Below are 16,106 nucleotides of genomic sequence, written 5' to 3'. Positions count from 1 at the left end.
AAATTACACATGTAAAGGCAGACAATGAGTGCGATGCTACAACATTCAAAAGTACGAACAACAGTGTAAGGAAACAAATACAACATTAAAAGAATAGTTGCTACCTGAACCATTAATTCTGTTGGGGTACCTGATTTGAACTTTTACCGCTGTTGTTGACAATGTTTACATTTAACAGGTTCTTTGCAGAAGTGCTTCCCATTTGTCCATTTTCGACAATTTGCTGTTGATTTGGCTATTTTTATTTGTCAAAAATGGTCAATGGAAAAATTTAGAAGCACCAAATTTACTCAGAGTATAATTTTTTAAAGCATATTTACCTCCACTTTAAATTTTTTGGTAACTTATTGCACTAAAAATATAGTTAAGACTTTTTGGTAAACGTTTTTCCTTATTATAGCAGCCCTCAAAATTTAATTGCTGGTCAGCTGAGGTGTAAAGTGTAGTGAGGTATAAAAACACATGGTGAGATATCTCAATTGATTAACTATTCAATCTGGGGGGGTGCTATAATGAGGAAGTACCGACTTTTTCTTGACATTCTGTAATATATATGTGTATACCCAAATCATGATTGTTATGTGTGTGTGTGTTCATATCATTAATGGTAAACACACATTTATTCAGTTGAATGTTATGTGGAATTTTCACTACTCACTCTTAGAACAATGTATCAGTTTTATGTAGATATATTTTTTTATTATATTGTTTCATTTGTGCTTGTTTATAGGAAAAATGTATCCCTCATGATGTAAATATATATATTTTTAAATGAAAGACATTTTATCGTATATAATTATTTCATAAAATTATAAAATGTAGATTTTTATATGATGCTTTCCCATTTTCAACATCATCTTGGAATGGCCATTTTGAAATTCTCAATACAGCTCAAAATTTTATGGGGTTTTTGCTTATTATTATTAGTATTTGTTGTAGTAATGACTTTGAAAATAAACTAATATATATTTTAACCATTTTAGTATATATAATTAATATTATATTTGAGTAATGTATTTTGAATGATAAAATATATATTGTGAGCACTTAAATGCATTTACTGCAGTGAAAACACACATAATTCATTCCCCTCTCAATGGCAGACCCTCGGCTAACTTCGGGTTGGCCACAACTAAGGCTAGAAATGGTGGTCACTGTATTGGAGGCACCTAATAGCTGGCTGCCTTTGCCTCCTATGAAGAAACAGTCAGTTACGACCATGCTGTCTCCAGAATTCGAACCTGAAACACATGGTGAGATATCTCAATTGATTAACTATTCAATCTGGGGGGGGTGCTATAATGAAGAAGTATCGACTTTTTCTTGACATTCTGTAATATATATGTGTATACCCAAATCATGATTGTTATGTGTGTGTGTGTGTATATATACATATCATTATTCGTAAACGCACAGTTATTCAGTTGAATGTTATATGGAATTTTTACTACTCACTCTTAGAACAATGTATCAATTTTATGTAGATATAATTTTCTGTTATATTGTTTCATTTGTACTTGTTTATGGGGAAAATGTATCCCTCATGATGTAAATATGTATACTTTTAAATGATAGACATTTTACCATGTATAATTATTTCATAAAATTATAAAATGTAGATTTTTATATGATGCTTTCCCATTTTCAACATCATCTTGGAATGGCCATTTTGAAATTCTCAATACAGCTCAAAATTCTAGGGGTTTTTGCTTATTATTATTAGTATTTGTTGTTGTAGTAATGACAGGACTTTGAAAATAAACTAATATATGTTTTAACCATTTTAGTATATATAATTAATATTATATTTGAGTAATGTATTTTGAGTGATAAAATATATATTGTGAGCAGTTAAATGCATTTACTGCAGTGCAAACACACATAATTCTTTCCCCTCCCAATGGCAGACCCTCGGCCAACTTCGGGTTGGCCACAACTAAGGCCAGAAATGGTGGTCACTGTATTGGAGGCACCTAATAGCTGGGCCGCCTTTGCCTCCTATGAAGGGACAGGCAGTTACGACCATGCCTTCTCCAGAATTCGAACCCAAGCCCTTTGGTATTGTACTCCACTTCCCTAACCAATATACCATCTGGGCAGCACACACATAAATATGCAATCTGGAGATTGTTAAAGTTAATAAATGTGTTATGCTTTGAGTTGTAAAAATTGAATAGTTGAAAGTATATATTATCCTAAAAATATATTTTCACATCTATTATTTTTCTTGACATATAAACAGCAAACAAGTCAGCATCACTTAGGAAGAGATATCCGAACATAGATTACATAACATAGAGAAAGCATTTGGTCCATTTTGATTCTTTATTAAAGTGGTGTTCATAGAAAAATACCAAACATTTAACAGCATTTGGCTGACCATATTTCCCGCCCTATTAAGATAAAAATATTAAAAAAAAATTCATTTTAAATCATTGTCATAAATCAATGGCTATAGCACTTCCCTGTTGATTAGTAGGTAGAAGATTCTGTTTTCAATTGCAGTAAAATTAGTGCTTTTCTGTTCCTAATGCCAAACAAACATTACCACAAAATCTAATTAGATGTTTAAATGAAAACATCAAAGAATTACATAAATTCAGCATCTTGCATATTAAACATGATATATATACTAATTCAGAAGTCAAACATCATAAACAGCTATGTAATGATATATGAGGGCTATCCAGAAAGTAGATTACGTTTTGGAATAAAAAAATAAACAAGATATAGGAAACAAATTTTATTATATACAGATGAAAGCCACACTCAAATATTACTTTTCTACATAGTCACCATACAAATTAAGGCATTTATCGTAGCGATGTACGAGCTTGGAAATTCCTTCGTCGAAAAATTCGGCCGCCTGCGCCTTCAACCACTTCGTTACCTCTTCTTGCAGCTGTGCGTCGTCATCAAAACGCTGCATAGCCAGCCACTTCTTCATTGCTGGGAATAGGTGGAAGTCGCTCGGTGCCAGGTCGGGACTGTACGGCGGATGAGGAAACAACTCCCACTTAAAAGATTCAAGAACTTTACGAGTGACATTTGCCGTGTGGGGCCGGGCGTTGTCGTGAATCAACAAGATCTTAGAGCTCAACATTCCTCTGCGCTTGTTTTGAATTGCTCTTCTGAGTTTTTGGAGAGTTTGGCAATACCTTTGAGAGTTTATTGTAGTGCCTCTTTCCAGGAAGTCCACCAAAATTACACCTTTCCTGTCCCAAAAAACAGTCGCCATCATCTTCCTTGCCGACATTGTTTGCATGCATTTCTTGGGTTTTTGGGGAGAACTTGTGTGCCCCCACTGTATTGATTGCAATTTCGTTTCACAGTTCACATGTTTCACCCATGTTTCGTCACCAGTAACGATGCGATCGAGTAAAGAGTCACCATCCTTATGGTAAGCGTCCAAAAAGTTCAACGCTGCAGCCATTCGCTGATTTTTGTGGTCCTCTGTCAAGATTTTTGGAATCCATCTTGCACAAAACTTGTGGTAACCAAGCTTTTCGCTGATGATTTCGTGCAACAAACTTCGCGAAATTTGTGGAAAACTCAAAGAAAGTTCCGTTATTGTGAAATTTCGATTTTCACGGACTTTAGCATCGACTTTTTCGAGAAGTTCGGCGGTCACTATGCTGGGTCTCCCACTTCGATCTTCGTCGTGAACATTGGTTCGGCCATTTTGAAATCTTATGACCCACTGACGCACTCCACCTTCAGTGATAATGTTGTCCCCATACACTTCACGAAGCTGCCGATAGATTTCTATCGGTTTACAGTTTTTTGCAGTCAGAAACCTTATTACTGAGCGCAGCTCGCGGGATTTTCAATTAACGCAGACATTTCAAACCCTCACAGTATCTGAACGGAGCACAGCACGAACCTCTCACTAGCACGGCTAGATGCAGACTGAGCTGCGCAACGCTCTGACCCCAAGATGGCCGCGCTAGCCCCGCCCCTAGCGGACACAGACGGAAACGTAATCTACTTCCTGGATGGCCCTTGTATATATTATCATCACATAGCTGTTTATGATGTGATATAAGTAGACTACCACATTTAGTGATTGGCACCTTTTTAACAGAGAAGTACCATGAAATATTTACTATGTCATCCAGTAAAAACCTTACAGGTATTAAGTGAGCTGTCTCTTCATTAATATTATGCATTGGTTAGAATACTGTGCATAAGTCTCATAAAATTAGTTGTGATCAAAGCATTCATTTGCTAATAAAAATGTCTGAAGTTTAATCTCTCCTTAAACAAAATGTTTTGAAATTAATGCTGCAACTGCAATATTGTGATTGGAAATCTGTTTCGAAAAAAAGAAAAATTAAGGCATTTTAGTTACAACAGTAAAACTAGCTAAATTTTTTTCTTAATTGAAGAATCAAAAATTTAATATTTGTATATTACTTACATTAATCATCAAGATATTCAAAAATTCAACATTTCTCCCAAAGGACTTAAAAGACTATTAGCCCATATTCTGCTGTATAATGCACAGAAAAAAAAATAATATCTGAATTTATGGGTGCATGTTATATGCCAGATATAAAAACAATAGATTTAAAAATAAGGAAAAGATGCATAAAAAAAATTCGAACTCTACATACACCTAAATTCTGTTTACTTAATAAAAAATACCTTATGAACTTAAAAATTTTCATTATCAGATGACATGAAAAGTTCATCATATTTGCCTTCCATTATATCTTCAGGCATATCATCGAATTATGTTTCATCTTTACCATCATTGGTACTCTGTTTAATAAATAATCATCTTCCATTCCATCTGGATTGTTAGATATACAGTCAAAAGCCTTTAATCCGGACCTCAAAGCTGCAAACTTTCTGTGCATGCGTAAACACATAATACCTTTACGCATGCGCGTTTAATGTATAACGAACGGTATAAGCTAAGCTTAAATTATCTATTTCAGTTAATGTTGCAGATTGCATTGTTCCTTAACCTTCTAATTGGATCCGGCTTATTATTTTTTGCAGACTGTTAGAGCAATTTTATAAAAGTAAGCTTGAACTTTCGATTACCGTAATTTCCGGAAGAAAGGCCGCATCAGCCTTAAACGCCGCACTTGAGAAAAATGGCGGGAAAAAAATTAAAATTACACAGATACGCCGCATCAGCGTAAGCGCCGCAATAGATTAAATTGCGCGTGACATCGTCGTGGGCCGTATAGATAAAAAAACTCAACCTAAGTCCTGATATATGACATACCAGTTAAGAAAAATGCATGAAATGAAACCATAACTCAAAAATAAATTAAAGGTAAGAAATGTATAGCTTCTATGCCGTTTAGAGACATTTTCAAAAATTTTCCACTCCCTGATTAAAAACTATCCAACAAGTACTTGTACCCAAACTGATGGGATCTGTATTTGGCAGAATACCAAGAAAAATCCATTCATGCTGAAGGGGAAATACGTCAGAGTTTGTTATTGCGAGGCAGGTGGAGTCGTGTCCACCTTTGAAAAAAATTGCAGAAAAGGCAGGGTGGGGAGAGGATAGGTCCTGGAAGATTCATGGAATGGCAGAGAAGAGACTATTCAAACTGATGAGAATGTTGATTTGAAAGGGGGAAGAATGTTATTGTTCTGAGATCTCGTTTAGGGTGAATAAGGCATGTAGGTCCGTTCAAGGGAAAGAATGTAAACAAAATAAGGTTTGCAAAAAGCAACTGAGTGGTCTTTTGTGTGGGAACAGCACCAGTCTATGCACAATGACAAGGCCATCCAAACTATGTACAATGACCATCATAGGAAATATTTTATTTTTAGTGCACCTAAACGCCACACCCACTGAAAATTTAAGTTTTAAACACGAAAACGCTGCGGCGTTTCTTCCAGAAATTACAGTAAGTCAAAAAGAATTTCCGATTCTGGAGCTGCCAAAGGATTTACAAAGCGAAAGCATGTTTCGGTGTCCATCAAACAAAATGTGGAATTGCTGCAAAAAATGGATAAAGGCATATCCTTTCTTTATCTAACCATTCCGAAATCTGTTTATCAATTTCACGCTGCTGCTCTGTGGGGGTGGGGGACTGGAAGTTGATCTGTCAGCACTATCCTTATCCTTAGGGCAGATGTTTTTATTTTATTCGACTTATAATTCATTACTAAATGTAGTATTTCATCTCGATGTACTCCTTTGATATGATTTAAATCAAATTCCTCGTCATTATAAATATCACGAATACACATCAAATAGTTTTCTGGTTGCAATTTTCTAATTTCGACTATGCGTAATGTATGCTTTACGCATGCGTGCGTTGAAAGAAATTTTTAATAAAATAAACAAATAAATATTAAGCCTTTTTTTTTTTTGTAAATTTTAATACCCTTTAGATCATAATTGCTCTTTATTTCATAAATTACGGTTTCATATTTTTAATTTTATAATTTCTGCATGCCATCTTACCAGATTTAAATTGATAATCTATAATCCAGAATCGCCGAAGTCCTGACAAGTCCGGATAAAAGACTTTTGACTGTATTACATATTTTAAATGGCTTCAATTGTGTCAGGTTTAATTTCATTCCATGCATTTATTATCTATTCACACAATATTTCTAGATTGGCATGATGCATTTGGCCTCCTTTTGTAAACGTTATTTCACCTTCTAATATCCACGTATTCTACTATGGAATGATTGCTATATCTGTATTACACTCTTCCAGCAATTTCTTCATATTATCCATTTGACGGGATCTGAACATGTACCAGACTAAAAGACTTGGACGTTTTTCTCCAAACATTTCTTATCCAAAGTTTTGCACCGTTTTTGTTCATCCATCCTTTCTTGACAACATGAAAGATATTTGGTATATTAAACTATGGCAAATTACTCAAAGGCTATCTACCTAAGGTGAGGGATGCCTTTGTGGAGGACTTTCTTAGGTAAACTGGCTTGCATATACGTTGAACATGGGAAAAATCATGAAAATGCCCATGTAGCCAGCCTATTCACCGGGAATTGAACCCCGGACGAAATTACCAGTGTTCAGTGACTTTGCTGGTTGGCCTATAATAATATGAAAAGAAACACCATTTAGCAAACTATATTTCGGCAATGTCTTTCTTTTAAAAATAATCATGGGTTTTAATTTTGCACCGTTCGCTAAGCAGAAAAGCATTATGGTGAGGTGAAATTTTTGGTTACATGTTGTTTCTGTGTGAACTATTTTTGTTCCTTTCACATTAGTTGTTTCATTTTCTGTCATATCAAATATCCCTGGAGTTACATTTGTATTTGTAATATGAGGCAGTAAATCTTTTTTTTTTTTTTTTTTTTTTTTTTTTTTTACTTCATAGGTCAATAACATACTTCTGGAACATCAATTTTTTGTCCAAATCTTTCGGAAACCTTCCGTGTCGTAAATCAGCTAAAAATTCAAAGTTTCCTTAAAGTTTTTCACTTTCATTTGCATTCCTTTTTGCCTACTTTAAGGCAAATAAACGTGCACTTTTTCTTGTTACAAGAAAAAAAAAAATGAATCCGTTACTCTGGATTTCATTCCGGAGATTTCCTATTAATTATTGTAATTTCATTTTTCTTCAACTCATGTATGGATTTTTCATCAACATGGAACATCCTTGCTACAGCATGTTTTCCATTTTCCTTTGAAAATTGAATGACTTTGCATTTGTTATATTTTGCAGGAACTAGACTTGCTACTAAAAGGAATTCTACACTGCTGGCCATTAAAATGGCAACACCAGGAAGGAATGATCTGACGAACATCAAAGTCATATAAAAGGAAGAAGTTGGGATATGCAAATGATTAGTATTTTAGCGCATTTAGACGACATCTGAAGCACTGCATAAAAGAAAAGTTGTGTAGTGGATTTCTCATTCGGTAAGTCCTTTGTAAGGTTGGAGTTTGCTCAGAATATCATATGTTTCGAATAAAAAGCAGAAATGCTTACCAGCAAGTTTTGAAATTCCATAGAGGCAGGATTGTTGTCTATCGAAAATATAGATTATCATTCTGTGATATCGGCAGTCTCACTGGTTGTTATCCAATGCCCTCCCATGACTAATGCCAGAGATGATAGACATATTGTGAAGTCAGCCCTGCAAAATAATACGACCACATCATGCACCTTTAGTCAGGAAATGGGCATGTTTACAGCATGCTCAAAATCAGCTCGTAAGGTGCGTCAACTATCAGCAAAGTGACCATTACTTCAGCTTCCCTTGACAATGCAGCATAGAGAGAGATGGTGACTCTGGTGCACCAGACGACAAAGCTGGATAGAGGAGTGGCACAATTTTGCCTTTTCAAACGAGTCCCGGTTCTACATGCAATATTCTGATGGCCGTATATGTGTGTGGAGTGTTCGAGAAGACCGCACGTTGCCTGCTTGCATTCGATATCGGCATAGAGGGCCCTGCACCTGATGTGATGGTTTAGGCAGGCATTCGATACACGATACGCACATCTGTAGTTCAGATCGACAGTAATTTTAATGCAGATATTTACATTTCTGACATCTTACCTCCAGTGGTTGTGCCCTATCTTCGAGGTCCCCAAACGATATGTTCCAGCAATATAATAAAAGATCACATGTTACACGTCATGTTCTGACCTTCCTCGATACACAGGGTATCGACTGCTGCCCTGGCCTGCATGGTCTCCAGATCTGTCACCCATTGAAAACAACTGGTCATAGGTTGCTGAGAGACTGGCCCGCCAACCCTCTCCAGCCAATATGGTGGATGATGTGTGGCATAGACTTGAAGCAGCATGGAATACGTTGCCCATTTCTGTCATCCAAGCCCAGTTTGTCACCAATGCCTAATGGGGCAAGGGCTATCTCTACTGATTTCACACCCTTGTGAACCTCCAAAATACTTACAAATTTAATCATTTTGTCTTCATGCCATACTGTTTACGTGCAATACGTAACTTTTTTGTATTTGCTTTCCTTCATAGTGTTGCAATTTTAATAACCAGCAGTGTAGCTCAACAATATAACAAAATAAATGCAATTTACTAAAGCCATCGATGTTCACTTCAAAATCACAGCTTCAGAAGCCTACAGAAAGAGAAAGCATCTAACTTCTAATTCCACGAATTCATTCAGGTTGGAAGTGCATTCTTACTCCAATAATATTACAAATGGATTCTTTTGAACAGCTGCGTTGAATACAACCCTCTTCTTCGCAGGAATATTTACTCCCTCATGCATTTAACCCACACACATATTGTTCCCCTTATTGCTTGTTAATTCAAAATAACATTTTTCAAAAGCTCGAGAGAAATCTTTGAATGTATGACTTAAATTATAAGAGCATCGCATATGTACCTTTCGTGCTTCTTCGTAAATAGAATAATGCACTTTATACAGTGAATATACCTAGAAATTTTTTTAAATGTAGTTTGAAATTATACGCGGACAATTTGTATTCTCATTAGAATGTATTTTTACACTGAATTTCTTCCTTTAAAAAAGAAGAGAGTAAAATAATATTTTTTTATTTTAAGTTTTGAAGAAAATAAAATTTGGTCATCTTCAAACAAAAGAGTAACGATGCATCTATTGAAATAATATTTAAGTATAATAAAATATTATTAGGTAAGTGCAAAAGCTTGCAGCAACTTTTATGGGAAATAAACATTGCATTTTTAAACAACGAAATACAATTTGGTACTTTTCTGTTTTGCTGGCGCAGGTGATGAAGTCGCCAATAATGGTACAACTGATGCCAAATGGAATATCCTCGCTGGTAACCTTTTACGCTTCATTTTTTAAACAAGTCGCAACCATTTCTTATCAGATTGATTGTTTCTTTCAATACAATTATATAGAATTTTTAAGTCCCAAAATCCATTCGCAGTAATAAAGTCAATTAGAATGCAATCACACCGCTCACCAGAAGGCGAAAATACAGAAAAGGTAAAGTCAAGGGTTAAATTCATCAATTCTAATGAGAATACACTATCGAAGTAAAGCACTGCGGTTTTACATAATTTCTGAGTAAGCTATTCGTACAAATTGAAATAATTCTTCCATTTAAACTTGTATTCTAAATTAAGATTTAACTTGACATTTATGTAGATAGTTACTGAGAGAATTATATTTTTCTAGCGTAGTTTATGTGCAATGAGATCACTTAGGGTCATGTGATAGGAACCGGCGAATCAGCTTGTTGAACCATGAAAGCATAATAAATTCTTAAATTAATGACTTTTTAAAAATTTATTGTCTTTATTTATTGGCTTTTTACTAAATTTTAAATGATATTAAAATGTTTATGTCTTCAAAATAAAAAATTCTTAGAACTAACATTTGTTAAGTATGTTGTCGCCAATAAAGTCTGCTTGGCGAGATTTGCGCCAACGAAACAGAAAACTAACTACAATTTTTATGAATTTTGTATACTTGTAAATAATTTTAGTAAAATTGTGGTATCTTTCATATAATGTAACATCAAAAGTTTGCAAAGACGAGATTCTGCCTCAAAAATAAGATTACAGGGCCATTATTATTTAACACTAAGGGAAATGGCTATCTTGTTAAATTGGGAGACATTTCGGCAACTAATTTTTATCGCCAAATTTGGTGAGGAGCCGCTAAAAATTGCTAAACTTGGTGATATTTTAGTCCGGTCCCCATACAACTGTAATTGATTGAGTGTAACTGTAATTGTATCTGGCTCTTATATAAACTATTATATAGTAACTTCAACCTTGAGAAATGGACGGTACTAAAGATTTCTCATCGGCTAGAGACTAATAAGACCAGAGAGAGCATTAGTTCACAGTTTTTCATTCAGGGCTGACTTCGAAGTATTCGGAGATCGTCATGCTTCAGTCTTTGGATGTGCTTTGTATTGTATTGTGTTTAACGTTATTAGTAGTTTGAAGTGGTAACCGTTGAAAATTAAATCATCTTGCATTTTTTTGGTGGAATGGCAATGAAATGTTTCATTTACCTTTTAGAATTCTTCTCGGCAGTTGAATAAAGATGTGAGTATGTTATATCTCCATCTTTATAGTTAATTTATACTAACACTGCAGTAAGCAGAACCGGCAAAAGACTTTTTACTATTTTTTAGGTCACTTTGCCACATTTTGACGCTTGAACAGTAGACTTTAAAATAAATGAAGTCAGTTTGAACTACTGTGTTAGTTTCGTTTATGATTTTAACTATGTACTAAGATTATGGAACAGCGAGTATTACGATCGGTCTTTACCCGAGACTATACCATATTTACTCGCATAATAGTCGCACCCCCCCTGTTTTGAAGCAGAAAAAAATTGTCAAAAGTGTACAATATTGTGCAGTAGATTCCCCCGCATAATAATCGCACCTAGACTTTCACAATGAAAAATTGCCAAAAAAAGTTACTATTACGTGAGTAAATACTTAGTGACCTGCTGAGCTGTGAAATTAAAGGTTAAATTTTGGCACAGTTTGAATCTTTTCCTGTAAAATTTGTAAATCTCAAATCAATAGATGACAAGATAGTAGTATATCAAGACCTGCTTGTCCAAGAAAATGTAACAGAAGCTGAAATTGAAAAGGAAATGATTAAGACAGTAGAGTACACTCTTCAATTTTATAAAATTAGAGAACAAGTTAGTCTTTAGATAAATGTGAAAAAGTTTCTCATTTGTGTGATTCTAGAAAGCTTCAATTTCGATTACCTAAAATTGAATTACAGAAATACAATGGGGATTTTTAAAGTTGGATCGGTTTTGGGACTCAGTTTTCCATAATTCATAATGATGAATCTCTTACAGCTGAAGATAAATTTGATTATTTATTTTAATGCATGAAACCAAATTCATTAGTTTATAAATTATAAGAAGGTCCTCCTCCTCTAAACAGAATTATGGAAAAGCTATTGAGCTTTTAAAGTCTAGATGTGGCAAGGAAGAGTTTTTAATTGAATATTACATAAGAGAACTCAAGTTTAGTAATGGAAAAGGGAACGCTTCATCTGCAGAAATCTTCAGTTCAGTTATATGATAGTTAGGAAGCTCAATTGAGAGCATTAGACTCCTTGGGTATGACAAAAGATAAGTACACAGCTATGCTATTTCCCTTAGTCGAATCGGCACTTACAGAAATAACATTTAAAACTTGGAATCGCTATCGTATTTCTAAGAATATTTCGGACTGCACGACAGAATTACTTAACTTTTTAAAACTTAAAGTAGAACATGAGGACAGATTAAAACTTCGAAAATGTAACTTTAATGACGAAACAAAAAATAATTTGAGAATTAACGGTAGAAATAAAAATATTCCAATGGGTGCTGCCTTACTTTCACCAGAAAATTCTCGAATTAAAGAAAGAGTTTGCATTTTTTGTGATAGAAAAATTCATAATACACAAGACTGTGCTGTAGCTGCTGATTCCTCAATTGATGAAAACGCAATAATATACTAAAAGAGAAAGGTGCCTGTTTTAGATGCTTAAGAGCAGGCCATGTGAGCTCAAAATATTGACTTTTTGTAAGATGCGTCCTAAGCAAAGGTCAGCATTATTCTATAATGTGTTAAGTTAAAAACTGTGAAAATGATAAAACGTCACCGAATGAAAATGAATCAGAAAAATCAATAAAGGGACTTTATCACCGTACATAGTCTAAAGGACGCCGCCGCTCTGCGTCCTCCAGACTATGACTGGTGATAAAATCGAAATTCATCGAAAGTTAAATGTTAGTATCACATTTGGGTGGGCCACCTACCATCACACGGCATATGTAAGCAGACACTACCAACCCATGCATAGTCGATTTAGGCTTTCTAAGAAAATAAAATTTTTTCTTTGGCATAAAAAAATAACGAACTGCGTTGTGCCTCTGAGGGCATAATCTTGTTCGAATTTAAACAAGTTAAATCCATCTACAAGATATCAACTCAAGACGATATCACAGTATCAATAAGAACAGAATTTTTACTTCCTGGATTCACAGCTGAAAACATAAATTTCCGGTAGTGTACAATGGAATATTCTAAGAACTGTTGATAGCCTGTAAGGAGTACCAGTAGCCTCCATACTCATTGATCTATCGAGAACCTTCATCCCAGTGAGAGTTACTCCTGTGAGTTATAAGGAAAGGCAAAATGATTGCAGCATGTAATCCAGCGATCTGCGTTAAACAAACCAATAGTCCTTCAGAGTGTGTGGCTTCGAAAAGTCTAACATCGGAGTTTTGTAGAATGCACAATGCTTCAGATACACCGGACTGGATGTCTAACGGGACATTTCTCTGAACCCGCATTCCCAGAAAAATGTACGTAGCTATGTTATCATTTTCACTTATTAAACAGACCTTGAACACATAACTATAATCAATTATTGCTCAGATTGGTGAAAGAGACGTCCAACGTCAGACGTGTAAACACTTCGGGTTAAAAGCTGCCACAAATTAATGATGTTTACTGATTACTTTCGATTTTTTTTCGCTTCTCCGCAAGAAGCATGCTATTTCTTTAGGATATTTGTAGAAAACTGAGTGTTAAATTTATGCACATGCATTTTTGTTAGTATAACATGTTTAGCTTTTGTAATTCTCAGTCTGGCAACTGTAAAAGGGTATTTTAATGTTTTGAATTTAACGAGAGTTGTCTTTACATTCGAAGTTAAAATCTGACCCAGAATATTTCACAATAATAAAAGAAGACATTACTTTGTTGTTGCAATGCTTAGTTTCTCTAGATTGGCAACAAATCCACTATTCTGCCAAGTTTCAAATGTAAACTAACTGCTACGCTAAACAAAAATTAGGCTTAGCCGCACTTAACTTTTAAATTGTTGATAATTATACAACTAAAACATGCAGGTTCACTAAAAGCATAAAAACCTTAACTGGAAGCTAAGAACAACATAATTCAATCATTTTTAAAGCAAAAAATGCACAATTTACAAACATATATGAATAAAGAAACTGAGATGAGTAACAGAGTGGATATATATACACATATAGTTATATACTTCTGGTGTGGACAATTGCAACCAAAAAGGGAAGTGCACAGCTACATATTATAACAGTCCTATATACAAAATTTCAACGTTCTGAGACTACTCATTTTTTAGTTATATGAGATACATACATAGTACAGGTACCAGGGAAAAAATCTCTTCTGAATCCATTTTAAATCAGCTTTATAATTTGTTTGGGGGAAAATGAGTCCTTTATTCCATCCTCGCGTAAAAATGTCATGCAAAAACATTGTTAAATTGCATTCAATAGCAGTCAAAATGGATATTTTCATTGAAATATGATACCAAGAATTTTTTGTGATTACAATACTTCTTTTACTTCGCATAAGAAAGTAAAAAAGAGAATTATTGTCTATACCCTGGCTATCTACCATTGTATCCATTGTACTGCTTAGAGATTGGGGCAAAGTACTGTGTTTCTGAAGAAATGTTACTGCCTTTTTTTCCCTTTACCAGCAAATTCCACAAATGCATATTTTAAAATCAAGGGGGGGGAAATTTCTTTAACACTGGTGGAGCTTGGACTACAACAAAAATAACACATATGAAAATGGTGGCCATTCATGCTTGATTGAAGCAGTATTGCGAGTATGGTTGTCTAAAGAATGGTTATTTGCATGGTTGCCATATTCTGAACATTTGGTGACTTCTGTTAAGATGTTTGTGATAATATGCAAATACCAAAATGACTAATTGCTAAAATGAGTAATTTTTTAAAAATTTTTTCAGCACTTATTTTTGGTCCCTCCCCTTCGTGCTGTGAACTTTTCGAAAATGGATTTCTGGTAATGAGGTGGTATGCTTTGTTATTTATTTTTTAGATTTTACTAAATTGGATTATTGTTTTGATCATTTCTTTTGAAAATAACAACCCTTGGCAATGAATTGGGTTGTTAATAGATTCAAGTTTTATTAATTTTTCAATGCCCAATTTGGTATATATTATATTTTCAATTTGGTATATATTATATTGAAATTTAAAAGATTTCACTTTCTTACTTTCTATAACAATGCATATATCATCTTATAAATGAAAGTTTATGAAAACAGACTAAAATAAGTAATAATAAAAATTTAACTGATAGAAACTGTTTAAATACAGGTCTTCATGAGCAGATCCATGCTGCACTGCCACACAGAGGATTAATTACTAGTTACACATGCCTGAAGGCTGGCCATGCAAGTGGTTAGTATCTTTTTAAATGATAATTTTTATTACAGTTTTATATAGTCCTAAGCAAATTCACAGGATATGTAGGTAATAAAAAAGTCATTACAACTCTTTTTCCAAAGTTCTCATTAGAATATTCATTCTAACTCATATCAAATAATTTAACATTTAGGCATTTCCCAATTTTCTACTCAAATTCAATAATTTTTAACAATATCAAAAACTCTAAATTGGCAAAAATAAATGCACATATATATATGTTTTAAACTGTTTAGACTCAACAATAAAAACTGTATGTTATGAGTCTTGTCCTTATAAACATATAAAAGAAATCATATAGTTAAATATTTTTTGAAAATCTATTCATATAGAGCAGGGGTTCTCAACCGGTGGTACACAAGAGAAAAATAGGTGGTAACCAAAGTATTTTTAACTATTAAATTCCAAAATTAAAACCCCAACATCCTGATTGAGTTTTTTCTCTAACACTTGTAAATTTATACGATCTGAGCTTTCTTCAAGAATGGTGGTGGTAGTAGTGCTTTGTAGTGGTGGTACTAAAGGTTTTCAGTTTTGTTTAGGTGGTATGCGTCAGTCAGAAGGTTGAGAAACACTGATACAGAGTATTATGATGTAAATAATGATAATTAATAAATGTTGTTAAAGAGGTGAATTATACGAGGGCTATCCAGAAAGTAGATTACGTTTTGGAATAAAAAAATAAACAAAGTATAGGAAACAAATTTTATTATATACAGATGAAAGCCACACTCAAATACTACTTTTCTACATAGTCACCATACAAATTAAGGCATTTATCGTAGCGATGTACGAGCTTGGAAATTCCTTCGTCGAAAAATTCGGCCGCCTGCGCCTTCAACCACTTCGTTACCTCTTCTTGCAGCTGTGCGTCGTCATCAAAACGCTGCATAGCCAGCCACTTCTTCA

General features: G+C 34.2%; 1 protein-coding gene across 4 annotated transcripts in view; it reads left to right on the top strand.

The window, feature by feature from the left end:
- Mps1 (dual specificity protein kinase monopolar spindle 1) overlaps window positions 1-16,106 on the top strand; it is a 37,367-nt gene that overhangs the window by 10,401 nt on the left and 10,860 nt on the right. Inside the window, exons 2-4 of one of the 4 annotated variants that reach the window (XM_085822675.1) lie at window positions 1,104-1,253; window positions 14,717-14,780; window positions 15,090-15,173. The gene's annotated coding sequence lies outside the window, so the exon portion shown is untranslated. Of the gene's footprint in view, window positions 1-1,103; window positions 1,779-14,716; window positions 14,784-15,089; window positions 15,387-16,106 lie in introns of those variants that run through there. The other 3 variants (XM_085822673.1, XM_085822674.1, XM_085822672.1) reach the window with 3 other exon arrangements.

The sequence above is a fragment of the Stegodyphus dumicola genome, chromosome 8, assembly GCF_044657685.1.
Source record: "Stegodyphus dumicola isolate Sdum_Otavi_A_Nest chromosome 8, ASM4465768v1".
Classification (NCBI taxonomy): domain Eukaryota; kingdom Metazoa; phylum Arthropoda; class Arachnida; order Araneae; family Eresidae; genus Stegodyphus; species Stegodyphus dumicola.
This window is presented reverse-complemented; position numbering and strand designations above follow the sequence as displayed.